The sequence below is a fragment of the Silurus meridionalis genome, chromosome 4 (genome assembly GCF_014805685.1).
Source record: "Silurus meridionalis isolate SWU-2019-XX chromosome 4, ASM1480568v1, whole genome shotgun sequence".
NCBI lineage: Eukaryota > Metazoa > Chordata > Actinopteri > Siluriformes > Siluridae > Silurus > Silurus meridionalis.
In genome coordinates this window covers 42,192,408-42,203,008 of record NC_060887.1, presented here as the reverse complement: position 1 = coordinate 42,203,008, position 10,601 = coordinate 42,192,408, and the positions used below count along the sequence as shown (strand labels likewise).

At 41.8% G+C, this 10,601-nt stretch overlaps 1 long non-coding RNA gene across 1 annotated transcript in view; it reads left to right on the top strand.

The window, feature by feature from the left end:
• The window catches only part of LOC124384509, a 10,575-nt gene extending 1,391 nt beyond the window's left edge, over positions 1 to 9,184 (top strand). The window contains exon 3 of the long non-coding RNA XR_006925410.1: positions 7,280 to 9,184. This is a non-coding gene — a long non-coding RNA (uncharacterized LOC124384509). The remainder of the gene's footprint in view (positions 1 to 7,279) is intronic.
• Positions 9,185 to 10,601: the final 1,417 nt, after the last annotated feature.

Sequence of the window (10,601 nt, the reverse complement as noted above, 5' to 3'; positions counted from 1 at the left end):
AAGCCTAATAAGCACCAATTAGGCAGCTTTAAAATGACTGTGATACTCAGCTCCTTCTAGACATTTACTGGTGTGGTTACAAACATGGTGAGGTCAAGAGAATGGTCCAGGAAGACAAGAGAACAGGTGATTACTCTTCACAGGAAGGGCAATGGCTATAAGAAGATTGCAAAGATGTTAAACATACCAAGAGACACCATAGGAAGCATCATTCGCAAATTCAAGGCAAAGGGCACTGTTGAAACGCTACCTGGTCGTGGCAGAAAGAAGATGCTGACTTCGACTGCTGTGCGCTACCTGAAGCGTAGAGTGGAGAAAAGTCCCCGTGTGACTGCTGAGGAACTGAGAAAAGATTTGTCAGATGTGGGTACTGAAGTTTCTGCTCAGACAATACGGCGCACCCTGCGTAATGAAGGCCTCCATGCCAGAACTCCCAGGCGCACCCCTTGCTGTCCCCAAAGAATAAGAAGAGTCGACTGCAGTATGCCAAAAGTCATGTGGACAAACCACAGAAGTTTTGGGATAGTGTTCTGTGGACTGATGAAACAAAATTAGAACTGTTTGGGCCCATGGATCAACGCTATGTTTGGAGGAGGAAGAACAAGGCCTATGAAGAAAAGAACACCTTGCCTAGGCTTGGAAGACGTTGGACCTTTCAACAGGACAATGATCCCAAGCATACCTCCAAGTCCACTAGAGCATGGTTGCAGATTAAAGGCTGGAACATTTTGAAGTGGCCATCGCAGTCACCAGACTTAAATCCGATTGAGAACCTCTGGTGGGACTTAAAGAAAGCAGTTGCAGTGCGCAAGCCTAAGAATGTGACTGAACTGGAGGCTTTTGCCCATGATGAATGGGCGAAGATACCCGTAGATCGCTGCAAGACACTTGTGTCAAGCTATGCTTCACGTTTAAAAGCTGTTATTACTGTAAAAGGATGTTGTACTAAGTACTAAGATTGAATGTCACTTGGGGGTTGAATAAAACTGATAATGATGTGAGCTCAGAAAAGACATTTGTGGTTATTTCATTATAAATGTTATGTTATATTTGTCTGGCCTCTTTGATTTAATTGTAAGCAGGATGACTGAATGATCATAATCAATGTCAAACCGACCAAAACAATCAATTTCAGTGAGGGTTGAATAATTTTGAACACAACTGTGTGTGTATATATATATATATATATATATATATATATATATATATATATATATATATATATATATATATATATATATATATATAACCCAGCCATTAGGGAGGCACAAGCCAGTGCACTCTTAGTGCCGGTCCCAAGCCCGGGTACATGGGGAGGGTTGTGTTAGGAAGGGCATCCAGCGTAAAACATGTGCCAAATCAAATATGCGGATCACAAATGAGAATTTCATACCGGATCGGTCGAGGCCCGGGTTAACAACGACCGCCACAGGTATCGTTAGCCGACAGGGTACCGGGGAAATTGGGCTACTGTTGGTCAAGGAGGAGAAGGAGAGGAGGAAGACGCCTACAGAGACGGCAGGAAAGGAGCAGTGGAGGAGAGTGGAGGTTAGGGTTGGTACTTTAAATGTCGGTACTATGACGGGAAAGGGAGAGATAGCTGATATGATGGAGAGGAGAAAGGTAGATATGCTGTGTGTTCAGGAGACCAAGTGGAAAGGGAGTAAGGCCAGGAACATTGGAGGTGGATTTAAACTGTTTTATCATGGTGTGGATGGAAAGAGAAATGGTGTAGGGTGATTCTGAAGGAAGAGTACAGTAAGAGTGTAGTGGAGGTGAAGAGAGTTTCTGATAGGGTGATGATCGTGAAGGTGGAAGTTGAAGGATGATGATAAATGTCATCAGTGCCTATGCTCCACAAGTTGGCTGTGAGATGGAGGAGAAGGAAAGATTCTGGAGTGAATTAGATGAAGTGGTAGATGGTGTACCTAGGAAAGAACGGTTGGTGATTGGGGCAGATTTTAATGGGCATGTAGGTGAAGGAACAGAGGTGACGAGGAGGTGATGGGTAGGTATGGTTTTAAGGAGAGGAATGTGGAAGGGCAGATGGTGGTAGATTTTGCTAAAAGGATGGAAATGGCAGTGGTGAACACTTATTTTAAGAAGAAGGAGGATCATAGGGTGACGATAAAAGTGGAGGAAGGTGCACACAGGTGGACTATGTGCTATGCAGGAGATGCAACCTGAAGGAGATTGGAGACTGTAAGGTGTTGGCAGGGGACAGTGTAGCTAGACAGCATCGGATGGTGGTCTGTAGGATGGTTTTGGAGGTGAAGAAGAAGAGGAGGAGAGTGAGGACTGAAAGAAGAATAAGATGGTGGAAAGTTGTGGAGTTGGTGAAGCAGGAAGTGGATAGGATTAGTAAGGAGGAAGTGAGAGCAGCGATTAAGAGGATGAAGAGTGGAAAGTCGGTTGGACCAGATGACATACCGGTAGAAGCGTGGAGATGTTTAGGAGAGATGGCAGTGGAGTTTTTGACCAGATTGTTTAACAGGATTTTGGAAGGTGAGAAGATGCCTGAGGAATGGAGAAGGAGTGTGCTGGTACCGATCTTTAAGCATAAAGGAGATGTGCAGACCTGCAGTAACTACAGGGGAATTAAGTTGATCAGTCACACCATGAAGTTATGGGAAAGAGTAGTGGAAGCCAGGTTGAGAGAAGAGGTGACCATCTGTGAGCAACAGTATGGTTTCATGCCGAGGAAGAGCACCACAGATGCCTTATTTGCTTTGAGAATGTTGATGGAGAAGTATAGAGAAGGACAGAAGGAATTGCATTGTGTATTTGTGGATTTAGAGAAAGCCTACGACAGGGTGCCAAGAGAGGAGTTGTGGTATTGTATGAGGAAGTCAGGTGTGTCAGAGAAGTATGTGAGGGTGGTGCAGGACATGTATGAGGACAGTGTGACAGCAGTGAAGTGTGCAGTAGGTACGACAGACTGGTTTAGGGTGAAGGTTGGACTGCATCAAGGATCGGCCCTGAGCCCTTTTCTGTTTGCAGTGGTGATGGACAGGTTGACGGACGAGGTCAGACAGGAGTCTCCTGGACTATGATGTTTGCGGATGATATTGTGATTTGTTGTGAGAGTAGGGAGCAGGTTGAGAAGAGCCTGGAGAGGTGGAGATATGCGCTGGAGAGAAGGGGAATGAAAGTCAGTAGGAGTAAGACAGAATACATGTGTGTGAATGAGAGGGAGGGCAGTGGAGTGGTGCGGTTGCAGGAGAAGAGCTTCAGAAGGTGGAGGAATTCAGGTACCTGGGGTCAACAGTGCAAAGTAATGGAGAGTGTGTTAGAGAAGTGAAGAAAAGAGTGCAGGCAGGGTGGAGTGGGTGGAGAAGAGTGACAGGAGTGATTTGTGATAGTAGGGTATCTGCAAAATGAAAGGGAAAGTTTATAGGACTGTGGTGAGACCTGCGATGTTGTATGGATTAGAGACAGTGGCATTGAGTAAAAGACAGGAGGTGGAGCTGGAGGTAGCAGAGCTGAAGATGTTGAGGTTTTCGTTGGGAGTGACGAGGATGGATAAGATTAGAAATGAGTTTATTAGAGGGACAGCATGTAGGATGTTTTGGTGACAAGGTGAGGGAGGCGAGATTGAGATGGTTTGGACATGTGCAGAGGAGGGACATGAATTATATTGGTAGAAGAATGCTAAGGATGGAGCCACCAGGTAGGAGGAAAAGAGGAAGGCCAAGAAGGAGGTTCATGGATGTGGTGAGGGAAGACATGCAGGTAGTTGGTGTAAAAGAGGCAGATGTAGAGGACAGGGTGGTATGGAGACGGATGATCCGCTGTGGCGACCCCTAATGGGAGCAGCCGAAAGAAGAAGATATATATATATATATATATATATATATATATATATATATATATATATATATATATATATATATATATATACACACACACACATGCACTTACATACATACATACATATACACAGTTACATTTGCGGCATTTATCAGACACCCTTATCCAGAGTGACGTACAAAGCGAGGTGTGATGATTTCACTGAGGTAAGATGGTGCTGGTCCATTTTTGGCCTTGTAGGCATCATCAGTGTTTTGAATCTGATACGTGTAGCTCCTGGAAGCCAGTGAATGGAGCGCAGCAGTGGGGTGGTGTGGGAAAACTTGGGCTGATTGAACACAAGTCATGCAGCTGCATTTTGGATCATTTGGAGTGGATGAATAGTGTTCAGGGGAAGACCTGCCAGCAGAGAGCTGCAGTAGTCAAGTCTTGAAATCACAAGAGACTGAACAAGAACCTGGGCAGCCTGTGTGGACAGAAATGGTCGAATCCTTCAGATGTTGTAGAGAAGAAATCAACAGGAATGAGCAACATTAGCGACATGTGGGAAGAAGGACAGTTCATTGTCCATAATTACCCCAAGGTTACAATCATTGACTGAAGGGGGGAGCAGAGAGTCATGAAGTGTTATTTGGAGATCTTGACCTGGAGATGAATCGCCTGGGATGACCAGCAGTTCTGTTTTGCTGGGGTTAAATTTTAGTTGGTGAGCATTCATCCACAAAGATATGTCTGTCAAACATGCCAAGATCCGAGCGAAGCTGTGGTATCTGATGGAGGGAAAGAAAAGATTAGTTTCATCTGCATAGCAGTGGTAAGAAAACCCATGTGAGGATATGACTTCACCAATAGAGTGGGTATAGATGGAGAAAAGGAGGAGACCAAGTAGGATCATGGAGGTTGTTCTGTGAGAGATAGACAGACAGTTGGTTAAAAACAGTGTGTTTCAGAGATTTAGAAAGAAAGGAGAGAAGTGATACCGGTCTGTAGTTGTTGATGTCTGATGGATACAGAGCAGGTTTCTTCAAGATGGGAATGACCCTTGCTTGCTTGAAGGTAGTTGGTACAATGCCAGATGTTAATGACCCGTTGATGATTGTGCAGATGAAGTGCAGGAGACCTTGTGTGATGGTCTGAAGCATAGTTGAAGGGATTGGATCCAGAGGGCAGGTGGTGGGATGACTTGCACCAAGATTGGATGACTTGCAGTATCTCATCTTCTGTTAAGGTTGAGAAGCTTGACAGAGACGTAGTGTATTGCTGGCTGTGTTGTGTAGTCATTGTTGGGGAGGAAGTGAAGGTCTGGCAGATTTTCTTAATCTTTTCATCATAGAAGGAGGCAAAGCCATTAGCAGTCAGGGAGGATGGAGCAGGTGTCTCCAAGGGGACCAGGAGGGTGGTAGATGACAATGATGGAAGAGGTTGATTGGAGAGGTAACTAAAACTGCATGAAATTCAAAAGAAGACATGGTTAGATGAGACAAAGGGAGAGTTGTGAACACCATCTCTCCGTGATAAAAGTAGAACTGTAACACCACGTCTACCGGTTTCTCTTGGTGAGTGAGAGAAAGCATAGGCAGAAGACAGAGCAGCTAGTGTAGCAGTGTTCTGTGGGGATATCCAGGTCTCAGTAAGTGCCAGAAAGTCGAAGGTGTAGTGGGAAGCCAAGCCTGTGATAAAGTCAGCTTTCCTTACAGCAGACTTGCAATTCCAGAGCCCACCTACCACCACTGTTTGAGATTGAGACAACAGGGGAGGGTAGATGAGGTTACTGGCGATGTGACATCTGTTCTGTGGATGGGTACGTCTGTGTCTGTAAGAGATGACTACAGAGATGGGTTTGAGGCACATGACTGATCTCTCAAGTTGAGATCAAAGTGTTTTAAAAAGTAAAAATAAGAAATTCTAAATAAACACTAAGCGTTACTGGCCTTAGGGGGGCTACCTACAACCGCTTCAATATAAGTGAGTAAGCCCTGCCCACAATCCACACCTCAAGTGAGACTGAAACTACCCTTGATTACCATAATTTCCGGACTATAAAGCGCACCCGTATATAAGCCACTGAATTTTACAAATATTTTTATTTTTAACATAAATAAGCCACACCTGTCTATAAGCCACAGGTGTCTACACTAATGTACTTTACACAGGCTTTAATGAAAGACAGGTGTAACAGGTGAAATATGTTGCGCTTCCTTTAGGAGCATAACAGTATTTTGGGAATAGCCTGCCACTGAATTTTTCTGTATTACTGCATGTGTGGAGACTGAGGAATATGTCCTTATTATTTTCTGATGCTCATTTCTAAGTTTCTTTGACTAACCCATAACGCTGTTGCCAAGAAAAATAAAAAAGCAAAGTTTTGGAAACCTGTCTGTGCTTATATGATTTCTGTTGTAACTATAGTTATTGAGCTCTCCCTTCACTCTGACTCAACACGTTACAACGACTTGTATCTAAACAGTAGCTGACCAATAAAGTTATTGTTCACTGTCTTCCTCCTTCCTTTCACAAAAAATTCTCTCGAGTTTATATTTTGGCATCATCGTGCATTTAAAATTCACCAGATTTTTTTCTCCCGATGCCGTGCAGCTCAGAACACAGGTGAGGTGCATTTTTTTCGCATTTCATTGGTCTAATGTTATGGGGTTCAGTTTCCTGGCTTGAAGTTTGTGAAACCGGGAAAAACCCAGGAAAAATCCATAAATTAGCCACTTCGTTGTTTAAGCCGCGGAGTTCAAAACGTGGGAAAAAATTAGCAGCTTATAGTCCGAAAAATACGGTAATCACCTGATAGAACTAATAAGCACAGACCAACACTCGAGAATCAACTGAGTTAAATAGTTAGATATTATATATATATATATATATATATATATATATATATATACACACACACACACACACACACACACACACACACACACACACACACACACACACACAGAGCTACAGGAGACATGTATATAGACACACAGCTATTGGAGAATAAATGTGTTTTCAGCCTCGACTTGAACACTGAGACTGTGTCTGAGTCCTGAACACTAATTGGAAGGTTGTTCCATAACTGTGGTGTTTATAAGAGAAACATCTGCCCCCTGCTGGAGTCTTCATTATTTGAGGTACCAACAAATAACCTGCAACTTTATAAGCTTCTTTGTAACAATGTAAATTATTACAAGCGCAATACAAATAATAATAATAATAATACAAATAATAAAAATATAATAATATAATTAAATCTTTAAATCTAATTAGGAATCATGGATTATAATGAATCAAAGTTCCCTCAGATTCTGTGGCATGAGACCGGTCAGTGCTTTAGTCGGTAGTAGTATTTTATAATTGTGAAATTTTTGAGATTGTCATTTAACACTTTTACAATCTCTTGCTCTCGCTTACACACTCTCTCTCTCTCTCTCTCTCTCTCTCTCTCCTTATTTTTCTGTCTCTGTCTCTTTCTTAGACTCCACTGTGGATATGAGTGGACTGTCCCCTCCTGTTTTTCATAGTTGTGGGAGAACAGATGGGTGGATGATGCGAGGAACGGGGAGAGGTGGAGAAGGCGTTAGTTACGGTTCTCTCTCTGACACGCCCTCCATCATCACTCTCCCTCCAGCACTCTCTCCCACGCCTCTTGCATCACCCTTTCCCCCACCTCGCCCACCACGCCCTGCCCCGCTCAGAACAATCTCTGCCCAGGAGCTGCAGAAAAACTTCCTCTGACAAGCCCCTCATTCCAAAGAGCTCGACCAGTCAGATTAGAGTGCAGTAAATGCTATGTCACTGTCCAATCCTATAGTGCTTTTAACAATGTATATACAGTAATCCCCCGCTTTACCATGGTTCCAATCTCACGCCCCCGGTTTAGCATGCGCTTTTTTGTTTATCGTGGCCGGTTTTGGAACGTAACGGGGGATTACTGTAGTCTTCCAATAGTGTTTACTATTTGAGGTACCACCAAACTATTTGCTTGAAGTAGGTGTGATAGATGATAATAAACCAAAAGTTTGCTTATACTATAGCGACTATAGAGTAGCAAGTAGCGAGACTATAGCGACCGTGCAGTGCTTTGTAGGATTTGAATGGGAGCCAATGTCAACTAAATACAGGGGTAATGTGATTAGAGTGTAGTACGCCTGTCTTATCACTGAGCTCGACCAATTAGATAAGGGTGTAAAAGCCAAATTAAGTTGTCTAATTACATCCCCAATTCCAAAAAAGTAGTAACACTGTGTAAAATGTAAATAAAAACAGAATGTATTGATTTGCAAATATCATAAATCCATATTTTATTTACAATAGAACATAGAATACATATCACATGTTCAAACTGAGAATGTATAGCATTTTAAGGATAAAATTAGGATATGTTGAATTTAATGGTTGCAACAAATCTAAAAAAAAGTCACTACAAGACCATGTATAGTGCCATGTCTTCTGTCTGTATACATTTGGGAACTGAGGAGACCAGTTGCTGAAGTTTTTTGGAGAGAGATGTTGTCCCATATGTGGGTTATACAGGATTTTATTTGCTTAACACATCTGGGTTTCCTTTGTTGTGTTTTTGTTTCATGATGCACAGAATATTTTCAAATGGTGAAAGTGAACTGAGCACTGATGGTTCCTCTCATCTTTAGTCTGAAGGACGTGGTACCCATGGCTTCTTAAAAGAAATTTAGATTACGATTTTCTGACCACAAGAACAGTTTTCCACTTTGCCTCTGTATATTTAAAATGAGCTTTGGCCCAGAGAGGATAGCAGCGTTTTTTAGATCATATTCATGCATGCCTCATCCTTTGCATGATAGATTTAACTATTCAATTCAATTCATTTTTATTTGTATAGCGCTTTTAACAATGAACTTTGTCTCAAAGCAGCTTTACACAGATAATGTGGTGATTAAACATAAAGGGTAGAAGGTCTTGTGAGGTCTTGTGAGATTGTCTGAAGCATAGTTGAAGAGATTTTATCCAGGTGGTGGGATTTCAAGATTGGATGATTTACAGTATCTCTTCTTCTGCTATGGTTGAGAAACTAGACAATTAAATAGAAGGGGTTCCTGGGTTTGTAGTGTAGTTATTGTTGGGGAAGAAGGGGGCAGATTTCCTTAATATTCTTACGGTAAAAGGAGGCAAAGTCTTCAGCAGTCAGGGAGAATGAAGCAGGTGGAGCATTCGGGCTGAGTAGTGAAGAGATGATGGGGAGCTTACAAGCATCTTGTGCAGAAGCCTCAAGCTTATTTACATTTTACACAGTGTCCCATTTTTCTATGGAATTGGGGTTGTATGTCCAGGTTTAGAATGAGCTTCTTCCAGTCACACTGAGGAGAGAGGGAGAGGGAGAGGGGGAGAGAGAGAGTGTGTGTGTGTGTGTGTGTGTGTGTGTGTGTGTGTGTGTGTGTGTGTGTGTGTGTGTGTGTGTAAACCTGTATTGTGTGGTTTTATTTTTTAATAAATTCCTGATCAAATCCTGATCAAATCAGTTTTATTTGTGTAGTGTTTTTATAAGTAGACATTTTCTCAAAACAGCTTCACAGACAGAGTTTTTGAAGTTGGATTGTAGAAGTTTAGTACATTTTAGTACATACATTTATTCCTGATGTTTAGGGTATATAACTAATAACTGATCCAATGGTGACTGTGATGATGGAAAAACTCCCTTAGGAATGAAATAGGAGAACTTTGAGAGGAACCAGACTCAAAAGGGATTCTATCCTCATCTGGTTGACATTGAATGTCCTATCATTACAATTCCATTATTGCTGAGGTTTACTGTTCAGTGATAAATGTTTACATGCAGAATTGTTCATTTAAACTGTGATAGCAGTCAGTTCCCAGTTCACCAAAACATTTTATATCCATGATCTCTCCAGATCTGCTCCTTTACCTCACAAACACCTACTGACTAAAGACTCCGCTAAATAAATGTGTTCAGCCTCGACTTGAACGCTGAGACTGTGTCTGAGTCCCGAACACTGATTGGAAGGTTGTTCCATAACTGTGAGGTTTATAAGAGAAACATCTGCCCCCTGCTTGAGTCTTCATTATTTGAGGTACCAACAAATAGCCTGCACCTTTTGATCTAAGTAGGCGTGGAGGATCATCCTGGTACAGAAGTTCACTCAGATACTGCGGTGTGAGAGCGTTAAGTGCTTTATACGTCAGTAGTAGTATTTTATAATCAGTGTGAGATGGAATTGGGAGCAGTGTAGATGATTAAAACACCGTTACAGTAGTCTAATCTAGATGTGACAAAAGCATTAACTAGTTTTTCTGCATCCTGTAACAACATATTTCAAATTTTAGCAATATTTCTAAGGTGAAAGAAGGAGATCCTGGAAAGTGATTAACTTTCATACAACAATAAGGACACTAATGAAATCCATATCCTTCTCTTCCTGTAGCGCGGTTGGCCCTAAAAATGATACACAGCCGGTTTTGCACTGTCAAGCACCACTCACATTTTCTTCAGGAAATGTCAGATTCTACTACTAGAAATACTATCTGATGCCATCAGCAGTCCAATTCTAAGATTAGAGGTGCTGGCTGTGCAATCAGTCTTATCTAATTAAATGTTAATTTATTTTTATAGCAATTTTAACAAATGACATTGTCTCAAAGTAACGTAATGTCTGTCACTTGGGTATTAAACTTCTTGGACATATATAGGATCAAGTTCACAGCAAAGTCAAATGTATGAAAAGACTAGACATTGTATTTTTTATTTGTTGTAAATCATTTGGCCACAGTGTATAGAGTTTACATGGAAATGGGTTAGAGGATTA